The 18,508-nt window shown below is 37.4% G+C and overlaps 1 protein-coding gene across 2 annotated transcripts in view; it reads left to right on the top strand.

Annotated features, from left to right (window-relative positions):
- Positions 1-311: 311 nt before the first annotated feature.
- Positions 312-18,508, top strand: part of ncalda (neurocalcin delta a) — an 80,229-nt gene continuing 62,032 nt past the window's right edge. Inside the window, exons 1-2 of one of the 2 annotated variants that reach the window (XM_067449170.1) lie at positions 312-464; positions 15,324-15,400. The gene's annotated coding sequence lies outside the window, so the exon portion shown is untranslated. Of the gene's footprint in view, positions 465-8,105; positions 8,178-15,323; positions 15,401-18,508 lie in introns of those variants that run through there. The other variant, XM_067449172.1, reaches the window with a different exon arrangement.

The following is an 18,508-nucleotide window of genomic DNA, read 5'->3' as shown; positions in this document are numbered from 1 at the left end:
ATAAGGTAAAATCAGACGGTTTCGTATTACAAACTGCATCCATGTCATCGTATTTAATATTAATAAATATATAAATTAATATAAATATAGCTATACTAAGAATCCAACACGTGGATTGGATGACTTATTACGATAAAATATTAATATTATATAGGGAAATCTAAAAACGTAGACTATTTGAAAACAAAATGTCGGCAAAGATGAAACGATATCCATAATGTCTAAAATCCTCAAGCTTGTTGATACTCCTATGAGCTGCAGCCGCGAGGAAGGCGTGCCGCGCGGGTGACGTCATCAAACATTTCTCGAGTCGTGCCACATTCCCCAAACGGCGCGAGGGCAACCGTTTTCGGTTTATTTTCTCCACAGTTCTCGTTTTGTTCTCTGCTGTTGCACTGGACCCTACAGCTGCTTTTGTTTCTAGGCTTCCTCCAGCCGTCTGCAGAAAGTTTGTTAACGTTACCGTGAGTTACGTTATATATTTTTCTTGCTTCATAAACTTTTCTTTGCCGCTGTTTGTCGTCTTTTCTCTGATCTCTGTGTATGTTTTGTTATTCAGCTCATCATTCTCGTGTGTCGCCTATAATAAACCATGTGAAATCAGCTCAAGAGCCTGACTGACAATAAACAGAGTTTCTTGTCATTAATAACGTGTGTGATAATCTTAAAGAGAATTCGTTATGTTTTGCGCTGACATAACGTGTGCTTTTAGCTAACGTTAGTTAGCTTGACAGTAGGAAGTCTCCTCAAACCTCAACATCTTAACGTAATAAGCGTTGATGTCTCTTGAACACTAAACCGAGGGGGAACTCGTTATAATCTGTTAAACTGCTCTTTCAGCTCGTGACACAAAATATTTTGACTGGCTTCTGAAGAAAATTAGATTGTCATGTAATGTATTACCGTTAGGCATTAACATGAACAGACAATCCGCAGTGTTTTGATGGCGTACGTAACGTTAACTCTCGAAATTAAAGACTTGAGCAGTCCCTTGAACACTGCTGCGGTTTCCTCATTTCAATATGTTTCTTGTAGACGTTGACACGTTATGAGTGAAGAGTCTCCTGCTTGTGTGTTGGATCATTGAGGACTCCCAGATCTCAAAATGCACTGCAGGGCTCGACAATAACGTTAAGCCTGTTCACGTGCTTAAATCTCTCATTCACATGTCCGAGTAAAAAAAATCGCTTGTGTGTGTTGTAAAGTATAATTTATTCTGAAGCAATATTCTCGCCAGAGCTCAGTCAGCTTTAACACATTTAAATCTGCATAACATATGTGATATTTACCTTTTTCTAAAAGGCAATCTGTCGCCTAATCTTATGGCTATTGGATCAATAAATTAAATTACATTTAAGGGTTCACTATGTAAAAAAAATATATATATATAAAAAATCAGTAAAATATTCACAAACCTAGGCCAGTGTTATATATTTTGTTAAATTGAGTACTTATCCCAAATGTTTCCAACTATTTGTAAATTGTGAGAAAATTGCCATTTTAACCAATGAACTGGGACGTGAGGGAGTCGTCTGTCAATTGCGTTACCCTCGGTTCCCCTTTTTTGCAGACACTTACTCCAGTGTGCAACAAGTGTCACAGCAGTCGCTGAACGAATGCACAGATTAAAGTCATAACATCATTTTCAGCACCCTCAAATGCATCTAATGTGATAGAGACATGCGTTACCTCGTACTCATGACCGGAAAAGCGGAACAGGCAGACTCCGGCATAATAAAAGTCCCTCTGCTCGCGAGGCGTGTTGCGTTTAATCGCTCCAGCGGCCTTGCTCCGCTCCACTGCACTCTGCTCTGCTTCATACTACTGTAATGTTAATAACCGCATCCATGAACATGATTTTTGCCAGATTCTCATCCCAATTCTTTTCCACCTGCTGTGAAGACCACATTTCCCAAGATGCTGCACTCAAGCTTGGCATTATCAAACTACGCCTTTGTTTTGAATAGGCGACCTCTAGCAGACAGAAAAGTTGTGAGTTAATGTGGCACAGTTTCTCTGTGTTTCTCAGTTTCTCGGCGCTCATTTGTTTCGGTTTCTTGTGCTGCGCAAGCGCCAACAGTGCAACCTTATTACCGTCAGTTCATTATACATTATATGATGTTATCCACTATCAATCGCCACGTACACTAAATGAATGCAAAATCATTCTTGCATCTTAGTGATTCCTTAGGTATTTTGTTATTGACGTTTTAATCAGGCTACTTTACTAAGTAATATTCTCTTTCACTTGACCCTTCAAGAAATCCACTTGTCCGGGATGAGCACTGATGTCTAACCCTGTACTGTCATCCTTTAGAACGCGTGAGATTTGATTTGAAATGGCGTTTAATGTTTAAAACTCTAAAGTGTCATAAGCTGTAAAGGGGGTCGCACACCGGATGCGTACATTATATATGCGCAAGCTCAATTTTAAATTGACTTCTGACACAAGTTCTGCACAATGGGTGCATCTTGTAGCACAGGGTGAAATCAGTATATACATTGACGATTTGAGGAAAATATAATATACATTTAATATAAAACCTTAAAATTGAGCTCTGTGGCGCTGCAGGATTGAGAACAATTCCTGAGTTGCCGCGGACAGGCGCTGAATGCCACCACCGGTGTGTGTACACTCATTGAAAACAATGCAGGGCTCTACGCTAACTTTTTTCTTGAGGAGCACTTGTGCTCCTAATTAAAAAAATTTAGGAGCACAGTCAAAAATTTAGGAGCACATTCTAATCCATCAAACACATTCCAATTATAACTTTCCCATTACAGGACGATATTTGTCCTTTAATGTCCAGGGTAATTTTTACCATTATAAGAGCAATGTTTTCTAATCTTATTAAATGTATGCATCATCTGTCAATTTCTTAAATTCAACATAATTCTCACATTATATTATCATTAACTTCTGAGAGTACAGCACAAATACACACAAAAAGCAGAACTGGACATACTATCAAACACCTATGCATTTAATGCATGAGTTAATGTTGTATGAATGTTTTACATATAAGTTTTTGAATTTAGAAATATGTACAAATTAAACTTTAAAAGTTTAATATTTTAAATAAAAAAAGTCCATGCAAAGTATAAATATGAAAATAAAAACCGCCAGTAGGTGGCGGCAAGTCATTCAGTCAATAGTTCAAAACACAAGATTCATTTGAATCGAATCACTTGGAGATGCGAATCAGTTCTGGCGAGGCTTTGATTTTCACAAATAGACAGTGTTGTGGCTAAAACGTTGTTACTTAATATCAACTCGTCTATTAGATTTTTGTACGAGATCAGTATCACACATGCAATCATGCCAATACTCGGAGCTAGCAAGCTGTAACTTTTGGCGCTCTGGCGCTCCATAAACAGAACCGCATGCGTCTCGCGGGGGAACATTGCAGCCGGATCTACTTCTCTCTGTTTGTGGTGAGTCACGCAGATATTGTGCTAATCCGCAGCGGGAATAATTTATTTTGTGTGTAACGTTACAGTGATTCAGAATAAGACAAAAACCCGGTTTGGAAAAAATCTTCATGATATACTCGCTCATTATATACATTTAGTATTTTTTTTAAACAGCATGTGTGATAAAGATTAACTCAAGGGCTTTTTAAATGTATTATTAATACATTATTGTTTGATGGCATTTATGCCCCAAGCATCCGCTAATTTCTGGGCTTGTTTATGATAATCCAAACGTGGTATTTCCAGTTAATTTTGCGTCTGGTAAAGTGCGCATGGCTGCGTCGTCAGACTCGTCACACATGTTTCACTTCAATCGTTGTAAACAATCGTTGTTTGAAGTGTAGTCCGTCGCACACGTTTTTGCACTTCTTCTGCTGAGTGCTGACTGAAGGCATGAAAAGCAGCTGATTGCAGTAGGAAACATAGCCTAACAGTTTCTCAGTGTTGATTCAGTCAGTGTTGTAGTTTTTATTCCGATTGTACACATCCATTCATGAGAATCGATCGGGTCACTCGCACCGGTGCGCCTAAATATTTTTTCACAGTCGCACGCAGTAATTTTTAGGCGTAAATGCGCCCAAAATGGGCGTTATGTAGAGCCCTGCAATGTGTTCAAATTTTAGAGACGCAGCGCGGTGCTGAGCTTTGCTTCCGTAGGTTGTCACGTCTTTCCCCATTACATTATTTTTCACCTATACTGCATGTTTTTGGATTGTGTGGGAAATCGGAGCTTTAGAAAGACATGCCGACACGGGGAGAACATGCAAACTCCACACAGAAAGGCCTTAGCTGGGACTTGAGCCGGGGACCTTCTTGGCACTTAATGTGATCATATTAAATGTGAAATATTTGACAGATTTATTGTGATACTGAAGAAATTCTTTTTTAGGCTGTCTCGAATGCTTCTTTTTGAACCTCTTTCTTTTAATGAGTCTATCCATGCCCATTTCTTTTACCAAAAAAGATGAAGTCCTTTGGTCTGTGTACTCTCATGACTGCGGTTGATGAGCCCAGATCTGCCTCCTCCCTCATTCTCCCGCTAATGCAGACCAGATGGAAATTAGAGCCACTGATGCAAGCCAAGTGATAACACTCACAACCGTGTGTTCTGATGCCAAATCCCCCCCAAACAAACACACACACGTCTGTGCTATCTGTTGGCCAGTTTTGCTAATGCATATAATTTACTGTGAAAGAGGGAGTTGGCATACAGCAGCCAAGACGGCTGATCGCCCTGCTGTCACTTTGCACGAAGAAGGGCCTCTTAGAACATGCATATGTTGTGGAGGTGTTTCAACCTTACAGGCCATGAAGCTCAGGGTTGTCACCCGACACAAGCAGGTCGGCATGCGTGACAAGGCAATTTGTGGTCAAGGACATGTAAATATGTGGTCTCAAATTGATGCTAGCTTGCTTTTTCCCAAGGTGCACAGACTCTCCTAAGTTAAAGGGGTCATGAACTGGCTTTAAAGAGGTCATATAATGGTACATGCACTTTTGTTGCTATGTTGCATTTACAAGTTGATATGGAAATGTGTGTTGGCAGTGCCTGTACACATCCATCATATAAGGCCATCCTTAAAAATATTTTGGTTTGCAGTAACAGTAAAAAAAATTTTTTTAAAAAAAAGGGTCGGTTGGTAGGTCTATTTTATTTTTTTCAAGTTTTAAAGGTCCAATGGCATGAAATTTTTATTTTATGATGTTTTTCAACATTAATATGAGTTCCCCTCCTGAATGTTGTCCCCAAGTGGCTAGAAATTTTGATCGGCGTAAACTGAGTTCTGGCTGTCTTTCTCTGCCTTTGAGAAAATGAGAGCTCAGACGTGCTGATCTTGAATTCTCAAAGATCAAAATCAAAATATAAGATATGAGTTAAAAAGTTTGGGACGTGTCAGTAAGTACTGGATCTGCGCATTAGTAAGCTCTCAAATTGAAAGCAAACTAATATAGCTTAACAACAACACAAACGGGGGAAATAGCACTTACACTTAAAGGAACACTCCAACTGTTTTAGAAATAGGGCTTATTCAACTTTGGTACTTTGCTACATTTAGATATGTGGGTAAATGCATTTTAAGCTAAGCTAGCGGCGACCCTGCCAAACTAAAACAATGCATGCACTGAGCATTTGCCCACATATCTAAATGTCTAAAGAAGTTGAATAAACCTTATTTCTAAAAACGGTGGCGTGCTGCTCTTTGTAGATATGCATCTTTATGTTGCATTTATTTGTCCTATTGTCATTTGTTTATAAGTATAAATTTTATTACTGACCGATTACTTGATTATGTAATCACTTGAAAACGTTTTACTTATATTTAGCAATTATTGCTGTGGTTTACTTTTAAGATGTTGGTTCCCACCCCAAGCGATCGTGTTATTAAAGATAGATCCCACGCAACTGAACCAGCCTTTTTTGATATTAACAAAACAAGATTCATGCACTCTCTATTTGTGTGTGTATATATATAATATTCGCTAATCCTGGTGGGATTGAGCTATGAATAATAAGTTTACTAATACTTGGTTCAATTTAAATAATATAATTTTAAGTAGCCTAATTGAGTGATTCTGCATTTCCTATGCATGTTTTTTTATTGCATGATAGGTCTTAAATTTTATTCATAATGGTCTTAAAAAGGTCTTAAAAAGTCTTAAATTTGACTTGGTGAAACCTGCAGATACCCTGTTACCAACGTAATCCAATCATAAGCGTTAGACTGGACCTTACTGTTTTATAAAACATACATTTATTATAGATACACACACACACACACATATATATATATATATATATATATATATATATATATATATATATATATATATATATATATATATATATATATATATTAGGGCAAGTTAACGCATTTATTAATTAACGCAGACAATTGCTTTATCGTGCATTAACATAGTTATTTATTATTATATTCAAAGCCTGTTGCTCACTGCCTCTGAATATACATAAAGACAAACCATATTCACAGGAGAATACAGGACTGTCTGTCAGCCAAGGCTTGACATTCTTTGTCAGGGACAAATAAAATATTAAAATAACCAGAAACTCGAGAATGATTCAGATTTTTTTGTTGTTATTATTATATTCAATGTAAACAGCGATTGATAATGGAGTGCAGGGCTCGACATTAAGGCTTGTCTGTTTGTCCGGGACAAGTGGATTTTTTGAAGGGACAAGTGAAAAAGAATTTTACTTGCCCGACAGACAAGAACCTGATTAAAACAAAAAATAACTAGCAAATCATCAAAATGCAAGAATGATTGTGCATTAATTTAGTGTAAGTGGTGATCGATAGTGGTGGATAATAATATATGATGAACTGACAATAACAAGGTAGCGCTGTTGACGCTCATGCAGCCTCTCAAGGAGAAATTACAACACTAGAGCGTTTAAGCCGTTTCCTGAATACCATTACGACTAAAAATGACACTGCTTTCATATGACAGTTTCATAAACAATTAATTAACATTCACTGTCATTAACATTCACTTAAAGTCACTGACATTTTATATACTGAGTGCCTTTGTTCGATTTCAGCAGTGGAAATCGTTCACACAGCAGAACCGTAACCCGAACGATTCAGTGTTTTAATGAATCGTTTGAATGAACGACTCAATGACTCGCTCATTAAGACGGCCACCTGCTGCCAGCTACTGGAGGTTTAGTTTCATGTTTAAACATACTTTCCAACATTTCTTTTTTGTCTATTCAAAACTACAAATCTCAAAACATTATTTAATGCAGTTAATTTTTTTTAAATTGTATTGTTAACAGCCCTTATAGCTTCTTAATATAATGTATTGTTCAAATTTAACAATATGAAATAAAACCTGAAGCATAGCCTATATTTAATAAGATTAGGGGGAAAATGCCCTTTATAAAAGGTAAAAATATCACACATTTGAAATTATTCAATACATTTTTTTCAAAAATATGCAGATTTACATATGTCAAAGCTGATTGAAGCACGTTTTCAAGTTTTTCATTAACCGTTAATCGAGGCCCTTAGCGGTTAATACTCGGTTAACCATAGTGTGCGTCAGGGTTATTATTTTTAGTTTATTAATTTGACGACCGCCATCTCCGTATAGTGAACGTGCCTATAGAGAGAAATGCACATCATGGATTACATAATCAGAGACTAGCCTATTTCTTTTCGTTTTAAATTGTTAAAAGACATTTCAAGCTTTCTTAAGATATATTTCATGTCTGTGAGGCCTACGCTGAGTTTCGTTAAATTAGGATGAGATGCGCTCCAGTTCACGAGCAATGCGAGTGGCCGCGAGGGCGCCTGCATGATTAGGGCATGTAGTAAAATATGCAGCCGAGAATGATTCACACAAAGTTTGACTCGCGCGGCTGAGCCTCTCCCGGCAGAGAGTTCAAGCATCTGTGGACTTGTTCCTTCAGCTCTGGCCATCTTGCTTTCAGTCCGCTATTAGCTTTTTTTGTTTTCTTCATTACATTTAAAGTAACCTCTGCTTTTCGCTAGTCCCTCACAAGTTTCTCACTTTAAACTTTCTTTCTTCTGATCCGTTATGCACAGCGCGCACGGCTCCCGCTCTGCGTTTGACCTAATGCGACTTATAGTCCAGTGCGACTTATGTTTTTTTTCCTCTACATGACATTTTTTGACTGATGCGACTTATACTCCGGAGCGACTTAAAGCCTGAAAAATGCGGTAAGCACTGCATTGCAATACTTGCATTTTGCCCCGTCACTCTCAATTTTAAAGTGCTCCCACGCTGTATTTTTCTTTGTCCACTTCATGTTAGAAAACTGGTCATGACTTTTTCTTGTGGATATTACAAATGTCTGGGAGTGCTCTGGCGGTTTCTAGTGGTGCAAAAATATATTACAACTAAATTCAAAGCACGTCATTTACGCCACTTAACCGAGCAAAATGTTTTACTCGGTTATGCAATTTTTAACGGTTAATCGGTTAACCATGGACACCCCTAGTCTGATTGCATGTTTTATTTAGAACATCAATCTTATAACATTAATTATTGCAGCTGTATTTTTTAATGATGGGAATATTACTACAGAATCAATATGTGTATGCCACCAATTTAATTTAATAAATGTTTAAATTGATATTTACAAGAAATATTGTTACTGTTACTAACTTTTAACTGCTGTAAAATGCACCTTATTTGTTTAAAGTGTTTAGAAACCATATGTTATTGAACTTTTGTTCATATAGCAGCACTTTTGTATTCATTGTTGAATTTTGCGCATATAATCGCAAGAGGATAGTGATTTAAAAAAATAAATAAAATTCAGTAATAAGATTTTGGTGATTGGTTCAGGTGATTACCTAATCAGCACCTCATTCTAAATGAGGTGTGCCTGTGTTGGAATTCAACAGACATTGGAATGGAATGGCTTCCATACTTGTAGAGATGTTGATTTAAAGGTGCCCTAGAATGATTTGAAACAATATATTAAATTGTTCTCTGATATCTACATAGAGGGTATGTGGCTTATTTACGGGAAAAAAAAAAGTCCAGAGATACAGTTTTACAGGTCCATTTACATCCCTAGAAATTGTCCCTAGGATGTAATGCTCTGTTTTGCCTTATTTGGAAGAGTCATGAATATTAATGTTTAGCTCTGCTCTGATTGGCTTATTTCAACAGCTCGCAGCAGTTCAGTAAAGCGGCTCGTGAGTCCTGACCGTCCTGACAGAACACAGACCGACTAAATGAAACTTTCAGCAAAACATCTCAAATGGAGATTGATAAAATGCAGCTTACTTGTTTATTTGGTGTTTTCAGATCATCCGCGGGCGAGAAAGAGCTCGCGTCTGTGCGGTTGCCAGATTTCAGTAATTAAATCCCCCAAACACAATTTTTCTGTGAAAAGAAACCCGTATACACTCCGGTTTTTACCTAAACATGTCCAATCCGGCAACCATATGCACGCAAGTTCTCTCTCACGCACGGATGATCTGAAAACACCAATAAACAAGTAAGCTGCATTTTATCAATTTCCATTTGAGATGTTCTGCTTAAAGTGTCATTCAGCCTACATTTTAGACTTGTCTTTTTTCGTCAACGATAATGCATGTTTATAGAACATTAGTCACAATGTAGGCTAACGTTACGCAGTGACTGTGATGTAGCCTAATCTGAAATACAAATAGGCAAAAACATCATAAGAAACACCATACTTCAGTTCTCAAAAATATAAATATATAACTTATATTTTTACAAAATGAATAGCCTTGTCAAATGACTCGTTTTAACTTATATGGTGGAAAAGGTGACATTTGCTAGAAGGATCGAATAAATGATCTGTAAGCAGCGTATCTACTAGGGGTGTAACGGTTCACAAAATTCACGGTTCGGTTCGATACAATACACTGGTGTCACGGTTCGGTATGTTTTAGATACAGCAAAAAGAAAATATTGGCAGATAAATTACCTTTGTTATTATTTTTTTATTAAAACTAACAAAGTATGATTTTTTATTTTTTTACATTGAACAATGATGGAGCTATACTTTACCCATCTTCTATGTAGTTACAGGAATAAGACATTAGCTCTTTACATTAGCGTGTGCAGTGCGTGTTGCGTTGCGTGTGCGTTGTCCCAGCCCTACCTGTAGTGCTTTCACATATGCTGCGTTTGCAGTCCGCAACTGATCCGCTGTTGCACACCACAAACACAGCATTGATTCATTATTTTTTATTTAAAATCCAAAAGTTTTTACTGAACATGCCTCGTCAGAATTCCAATTCTCTTTGTTTACTCTTTAATAGAAGTCAGGTTACGTAGCCTACTACATTTAAACAACATTTTATTACATTTATTTATTTATATTTATATACTTTAGATTTAGCTCACACAAGTGGCAAAACATTTAAACATATTTTATAGCCTTAAATCACAAACATTTTAAATTAGAAACTTACAAAAGTCTATTCAAAAACAGCCGACACTCGTCTTTTCTTTCGTTTTTACACCCTTTTAAAAGAAATCCTGCAGGTCAAAAAGAACTTTGCTTTTCACCTCCAAGAAAGTACGAGTGCTCTCCATTATGGCACTTTTTTTTTAACCTAAATGCCAGGTAAGGTGTCGTTTTGTTGCTTTACTTGAGAAAAAAAAGCCATGTGTTGACTTTGAAACAAGAGTATATTTTAAATGATATGCATCTGTGGTGAAATTACTAGATTTTCACGTCAGTATATGTTTATTTTAATGCGAACAATGTTCTATCACTTTAATGCAGCAACGCAGCGCAGCAAAAAATAGACTCGGTACGAAAACGATCCGTGCACTGCTGCAGATGCAACGCTGCTGGAACGGACTGACGGACAGCATCCGCGTGCGGTGTGAAAGCTGTCATCCGTTAGCATGGGTACTGAAAAAAATACGCACACGCACTGCATACGGAGTATGTGTGAAACGGGCGTTAGGTCTCATATCCGCGGCTATAAATGGACCACTTGCCGCGGTGATGTCTTTTGCCATTTGAATAAGTTGGAAATGTCTGTCTAAATGCTGCGGGGATAGTTTGTGGGATAGTTTGTGGCTGTTTCTCCTTTTTATCGTCTTGTTGTCGGCATAAATGAGTTGATTGACATGACATGAATTATTCCCGCTGCTGTACCATCAGCAAATGCGACATACCGTTGTTTTTTTATTCCATCACTCTTGCCAACACCATCATAGCTTACAAAGAATCCAAAGTTCACCCAAACACCATGTCTGTTGGTTATTGGAGGATCTTCTATTTCTGGTTTGTTAAACGCAAAAGCCATTTTGCCGCGAGCATTCAGCGTGTAGCCTACTGAGTAAGCGAGCACCTGACTGAGCAGCCTAAAACATATTTTTTTTTCCTTTTTTTTCTTTCACTTCGGCGGTGTCAGGGGCATTGTTCTGTTATGTTGTTTTGGTTATTGGGCTACCTTGTTGAACGCATATTATATTTCACACACTTTTTTATTTTCCAAATCTAATTAATTAGTCCAAGAACCGTTCGGTACATAATGCGTACCGCATACCGAACCGAAAGCCTCGTACCGAACGGTTCAATACGAATACGCGTATCGTTACACCCCTAGTATCTACGGTTGTATTTTGTAAAATAATATTAACCTTTGTCATTAGACACTATATAGTGTTGTATGGTACTTGGTGTTTCCTGTTGTTACTGTACTAGCATCTTGTGAAATCCTCAGGTCTCCCATGAAGTGTGTCCATGCAAGCAGCTTGTTTACCTGATGATTCGCTCCATCATTTCTGCCTGACAATGCACATGTTTGGACAGATGCAAATGTTGGGGGTGTGCATATAAATGATCTCACAGTATGTGATGTCCATGTACTGAACTCTTATTTCACCATGGCAAGGTTAGTTCAAGTTTTCATTCTAGGGCACCTTTAAGAAAAAATTGCAATGGTCTCTTATCTGAGGTAGGGCTGGGCGACAAAAAAAAAATCTTATTTATTTATTTATTTCAAATTGAATTAAATGTATTTAAATGTTGCTCCTAAGTGAAAGTTTTAGAAAACAGACTGTTAATTGTTTTAAACTAATCATAATTGTCAGAAAATGACAAACATGTTTTGGATTCCTTACACTTTTCCAGTAATTTTTCCTTAACAAAATGAATATGTTAATAGAAAAATGTAAGTCTTCGTTTCTGCATGTGTTAACGGGTGATATTGTTTCTAGTCATGAAAAGGGTTTGTGTTGCCTGACTTTGTATCTGTGGCACAGGCTTGTTTTAGAAATGCACAGTTGACAGTAGTAATAGTAGTAGCTTGAGTTCGTAGACTGCAGCTGTAAATTTAATGTTAAACATAAAAATTAGGTTGTTCATTTTTACAGATGTCATTGTTTTTATGGTAAAAATGTAATATTCACATTTTTATTCAAAGTAATCATTGGTCTTATATTAGCCCTAATAATATTATACTCCATAGTGTGATACATTTAGATCATTATTAAAATCATGCATATTAGGGCTGCTCCAATCAGGATTTTTGCAGCTGTTGCAGAGTACCGATTTCTTGTCATGGTTATGGGCCGATACCGATTGCGATGCTTCGCTGATTTGTGATCTTCATTATACAGACCAATTGAGCATTTTAATATGCCTTTAAAATTGGATTTCTGCATAACACTTTTTGAATATCAGGATAGGGCTGGGCGATATGGAAAAAAAAGTCATATCTATTTTGTTTGGTTGAATGGCAACACACTGTACATATCCCGGTATTTTCTACATTTTTTCTTCTTCTTTTTTTTAAATCCGTATTTATTTAATAATAATCATTTTATTTCACATCCTCCCCAATGATGTACTTAAAAGCAATGTTGATTTTGAAGGCTATAAACAAATACAGTGAATGTAATGTTGGCATGTATTAATAATAATTTCTGTTTTAAATTCACTAAACTAAAAAAATGTAAATAAACAAAAGCATATTAGCCTATATTTTATTATCCAATTATAATGGTCACTTTCATAAAAAATATACATACCTGTAGGTTTAAAATTCCACATATGGCACATTTAATGACCAACAACAAATATTTTAGAAATATGTTTTGGTCAGAATTATTGCGTTCCTATTCTATTGTGCGTTGTCTTTGCCGCGCATGCTCGCGCGGGCGCTCATTGACGGAAGCCTGAAGTTTAGCGTAAATTAAAGGGTTAGTTCACCCAAAAATGAAACTGGTCATTAATGACTCACCCTAATGTTGTTCCACACATGTAAGACCTTCGTCATCTTCGGAACACAATTTAAGATATTTTATATTTTGTCCAAGTGTTTTCTGTTCCTCCATTGAACATGTATGTACTGTACTGTCCCTTTCCAGAAAGGTAATAAAAACATCCTCAAACATCAGTGGGTGACATCAGTGGGTTAGTTAGAATTTTTTGAAGCACTGAAAATACATTTTGGTCCAAAACGAACAAAAACTACGACTTTATTCAGCATTGTCTTCTCTTCCTGGTTTGTTTTCAATCCCCGTTCGTAACTGCGCAGTCTCCCTCAGACTATAATCGAAGTTCGGGTGCATTAGATAACATGTCAGCAGCGTTACTGCGGAGTCGCGAACGCGGATTGAAAACAAACACGGAAGAGAAGACAATGCTGAATAAAGTCGTAGTTTTTGGTATGCTTCAAAAAATTCTAACTAACCAACTGATGTCTTCTGGACTACTTTGAGATTTTTATTATCTTTGTGGAAAGGGACAGTATACCCTACATACATTTTCAATTGAGGAACAGAAAGCTCTAGGACTAAATATAAAATATCTTAAACTATGTTCTGAAAATGAACTGTGGTCTGGGTGAACTAACCCTTTAAATGGCAGAAGGATTGTCCTCTCTGGAGAGCAAAAGGGACATATTTGCATGACTTCCTAACATTTACAGATGGAGAATATATACAAGTTATGCACTAAGGAAAACACCACATTTCAAACGCCTTAAACAGCGCAAGTACGTTAGGATATCTGTCTAGCAGCACAAGTATCTCTCAGAGCATCTGACAGGGCAAGCTGCTTTAAACTATAACTATATCTTTCTAGTTATTTTAAAGCCCTTACTATAACGCACGTCCTGTTTAGGACAAATTGTATCATGCACTTTCCCTGCATCAGCTCCTTCTGCTTTCTCTGCTTTTTTTCAGATGCGTTCGTCATATCTACTGTATATCGATATTTCCAAACGGCGTTCGCCCATCACTTAGGACTGACTGACCCATGTTCAACTGCTGTTCACCTGGAACCCTTCTCCACTTTGGCCTTCAAAGCTCTCGTTTGAATAATTGCAACTACCCTCACGAGTCATGTACATCCTCACGCACTGACGTCATCAAATTGCGATCGGTTCGTGAGGTGGGCCAAGTTTAGTGAGTACCGATCGAGTCAAAATATGATTACTAGATTCATTGGCCTGCCCGGGATGTTGGGCTTAACCTATAAAGGTTAATTTGTTGTTAACCTTTATAGAAATGTTCAAGTAAGGGCTTCCAATGTAGTTTACAGCATTATCTTTAGGAAACTTTGTTATATGCTAATTTAATTAATAATAATTATTATTAAAACAATTTGTAAACCACTGATTAATAAAAATAAATAAAAAGCTATTTTTTAAAACTCCTATACCGATCCCGTAACAATCTGTGACTTCAAAACCAAGGTACTTACTGCACCGTCAGTTTTGTGTGTGGTTGCACCCCTACTTAACTTATTCTCTAACACACGAACTGGTGAGTAAAATCTAAGAATTTATTAGCCCATGTCTATGATAGATATAATTTAGTCCCCCAGAGTGAAGATTTACTCGCATATGCAAGTGATTTGCTCGGTTGTTTAAGGAATTTTACACATGCTCCCAAAAACATTTTAGTGTTCTCAGACTCAGTGTTTTGGTCACAAATTTGAGTGAAACACACTCACTATTGAGCCCTGCCTTTTTTTAATCAAATTAGTCCTAATATGTTGTATTTAATAGCTTGTGTGTTAATTGAACCAGTTTCAGTAAACATCAAAGGACTGATGAAGAATTGATGGCAGATGTATATACAAAAGCAGACAGAGCAATAGGTTGTGTTTTTTTGTTTTTTGTAGCTGTTGAACAACATATGAACAATGAGGGGATGAGTCAAGGTTTCTGTTGCTTAGAAACAAGAGCACCCACCCAGAAGACACCAGCCTATTTATTTATCAACATCCATCAACCCATTCTTTAAAAAAAAAAAACATTTTCTGCTTTCATTTTCATAATTTAACACCCAATTGAGATATCTTGTATAAAACAAATGTCTTCTCTAATAGAAATGTTTCTGTTGTCTTTCAGGTGAAGAGTTCCTGGTCGGCAGCTAAAGAAAGCAGCCTGGTCAGTTGGTCAAGTCTGTGGATTTCTTCTGCCACTTGGTGAGTATCTCGGTTTCTTTAAGAATAGCTTTCATGGTGGGTTTCGTTTTAACCAGAAAAGGCCTTACAGACTGGTGATCGTGAAAAAGTGACCTTGGGGTTTATGCTGTTGAATTACTTAATTGGTTGCATTTGTTTTTAGGGAGTAATTCAAGAACATAACTTAGAACTTTCTTTAAGCTGCTGTTGCCTAGTTACAGAAAGGAAATAAAAGCCCACCTTTGTCTCTCAAATCAGTACATTTCTAGCATGGTGACTGCCTATTGAGAATACTGAATTGACAGGTTTGCGTCATAAACTGTCATATTAAATGAACAAGTCTTCTTGTCAACACTAAGAACTCCGTACCGTCCAAACAAAATTAGACTGACAGACTTGGCTATATGCAGATCTTGAAATTTTAAAGATAAGTGGATGATAACTGACCATTCCTGAATGTCTTATTACATGTTCTCAAAACTGGCAAAGATCAGCTGACTTTCATGGGAATTTTGAGAAAACCACTGTAGTGTCGCTGCCCAAATCATGGTGCTATGACTGAATGATTACGCCTACTGGCTTCCATATCTGTGATCATGAATTGACTGCAGAGCTTGAAGTCTGCTGTATTTTCACTGGCTGCAAGGCTCTACTCCAGTTTGCATTCTTCTTTTTTCCAAAACCCTGCATTAGACTCTCAGAATATGTTGTTTGGGTGACCTTTTCCAGACTATTAAAGGATTGGTTCACTTTAAAATGAAAATTTCCTGATAATTTACTCACCCCTCAATTTACTCAACATACTTTTTAACCACAAATGCTTGACTTCAGTGTTGTGATTCTTTAAGGTGTATGGCGTTATCATGCCAGAAAGGTCACGTCACGTAGGTGGAAGTACCTAGCCTGGCTCTGCCTTCCTACGTACTTCCGCTCAATTTTCATTTTCCTTCAGTACTATGTCTGGGACTGCTGTGTAGTCTTAGGTTTTCTCCGAACAAATTTTTACCGGTCCAATCAGCGAACAGAGGGAGTGGCTGAGAACGATGTCGTTGATGTCGAGCGCTAGTTTGAGATGTAGTTCAATGATGGCGGCGGAGAAAGATGCAAACTAAACCATTCATTGCATTGTGGCACCGCTGCCGAATATCCAGAAGCTAAAGCCGGAGCAAGAACAGTCTTTGCTGGGGTTTGTTGGTGGCCATGATGTTGTGGCCCTCCAACAGGTTAAATTCGGTAAAAGTTTGATTTTCCAGATCGCTTCGTTAGTAATGAAGGAGTTGGAGTGATGAAGGAGTTGGCTGAAGCTATTCGGACGGTAACTGTTTCTCGTGGGGTCGGAAGGTATTGCCATCATTTAAGTTACGGGGGCTAGTCAGTTTTTTTATTGCCGTCCGTCTCTCACCAGGCCCTGATATACTTGTGAAAAAAGGTCTTTTTTTTTTTGTTCTTTTTTTTGTTTTTTGTTTAGGGGTAGGGCTCAACACTAAAAATTATCATAAAATAAAGACAGATGACGATGACAGACAAAAAGAAAGAATTAGATAGAGCCCGAAATAAAACGAGGGTAAATATCGGAGCGGCTTTTCCGAGGTGGAGGGAGCTAACGTTACGTGTCCTGAAAGGATTAAAAACCGATGCAGAGTTAGCCAGATTTCTGCTTAACAAGTAAGTATCCCTGCTTGATTTGTTTCATTGGTCGAAATCACTGTGGGTTTGAATTCCTCGTCGGAGCCCATTGCAGGGATGGAAATTAGCACCCGCCACCAGCCAAATGCGGTTGATTTTGAGCTGTGGCGGGTAAACTCGCTTCACCTACTGGCCACCGTGGCGGGTGAATATAAATAGCATACTGTATCCCGTCGTTATAAACTTTGTTCAATGCATGCGAGTGCGGCTGTATGTCCGAATATGACCAGTCGTTTTCGCCGTCATTACCCGGATGTAGTACCAGAAGACGCGAATACGAACTCGCGCGCGCTGAGAGAAGATCCATCACTGCGCATCATCCGAAAGCGTGCACACGTCTCACAGCGTGCAAATATTGAGTTATCTTTCAAGTCTTGCACCTAAATGGACAAACTCACACAAGAAGTATTTCAACATGTGAATCTTTATGAGTATCCAAGCAGACATAGTCTGAATATGCCTCAAGTGAACTGTATACAGCCGAGAAAGACGAGCATATCCTTCTATTAGGTCTTAAAGGGGCAGTAGCCTTTACTGCTCTGTTAAATGTCAAACAAAAGATAAGGACATCACTCAATGCTCTTGACTGAATAGCTTTTGTAAGTTTAATATGGATTATTCTTTAATTTAAACAGTTAAATATGCAGTTATTTTACATTTGATTACTTTATTCAATTTCTGTACCTTTCTGCAGGCCAGTAGACCTATTATTATTTAATGTACACATGAGTGAGGTCAAGTTAAACATTTTAGTTTGAATTTTATTTTATACGGTGCATTGTTGCAATGTGCCAAATAAATATTTGCATAATTTGTAATTGATTTACTATTTGAAACTAATATTAATTCATGCAATTGCAATGCCTTGATTTTTAGTAAAGTTACACAGTCATAGCATTAGCCATAAATGCAATGGATAATTGGCATAATTTCTTTTAGTGTTTCGGTTTCAGCCAATAATTTTTATTTCTGTGCATCCCTTCTGACAATGTTCTGCTCGGTATGTCATCAACACGCTTCAGAAGATGCCAAAACTAATAGTTTCATTGTTGGTACTAAAAACCTAAAACTGGAAGCAATAAAAGACCACAAATCATCCAAATGCCACATCCAGGTAAAAAAAAAAAAAAAAAAAAAGAGCGCACAGATCCCTACTCATTTAATGAAATGTATATCAGTTCATGGTTTGTGTATAAGAGAGAAAGAAAAAATGTCAGTATTTCATTGAGACTTGAGATTAAATAAACTACTTCAGTATTGTAGAGCTTGTAGTAATAATTTTTCACATGCAGTTACACATTGTCGGTTAAAAACAAGAAAGTGGCTGGTTAAAACATTGAGTGGCTGGTAGATTTTGAAATCGACGAGCCACAGTGGCCATTGGACAAAGTTAATTTCCATCCCTGGCCTATTGACTCGGTGTCAAAACTCTAGCCGCATAAC

Source organism: Pseudorasbora parva, chromosome 7 (genome assembly GCF_024679245.1).
Source record: "Pseudorasbora parva isolate DD20220531a chromosome 7, ASM2467924v1, whole genome shotgun sequence".
Lineage (NCBI taxonomy): Eukaryota > Metazoa > Chordata > Actinopteri > Cypriniformes > Gobionidae > Pseudorasbora > Pseudorasbora parva.
Note: the sequence above shows the minus strand (reverse complement) of the source record. Positions and strands in the feature narration are given on the sequence as shown.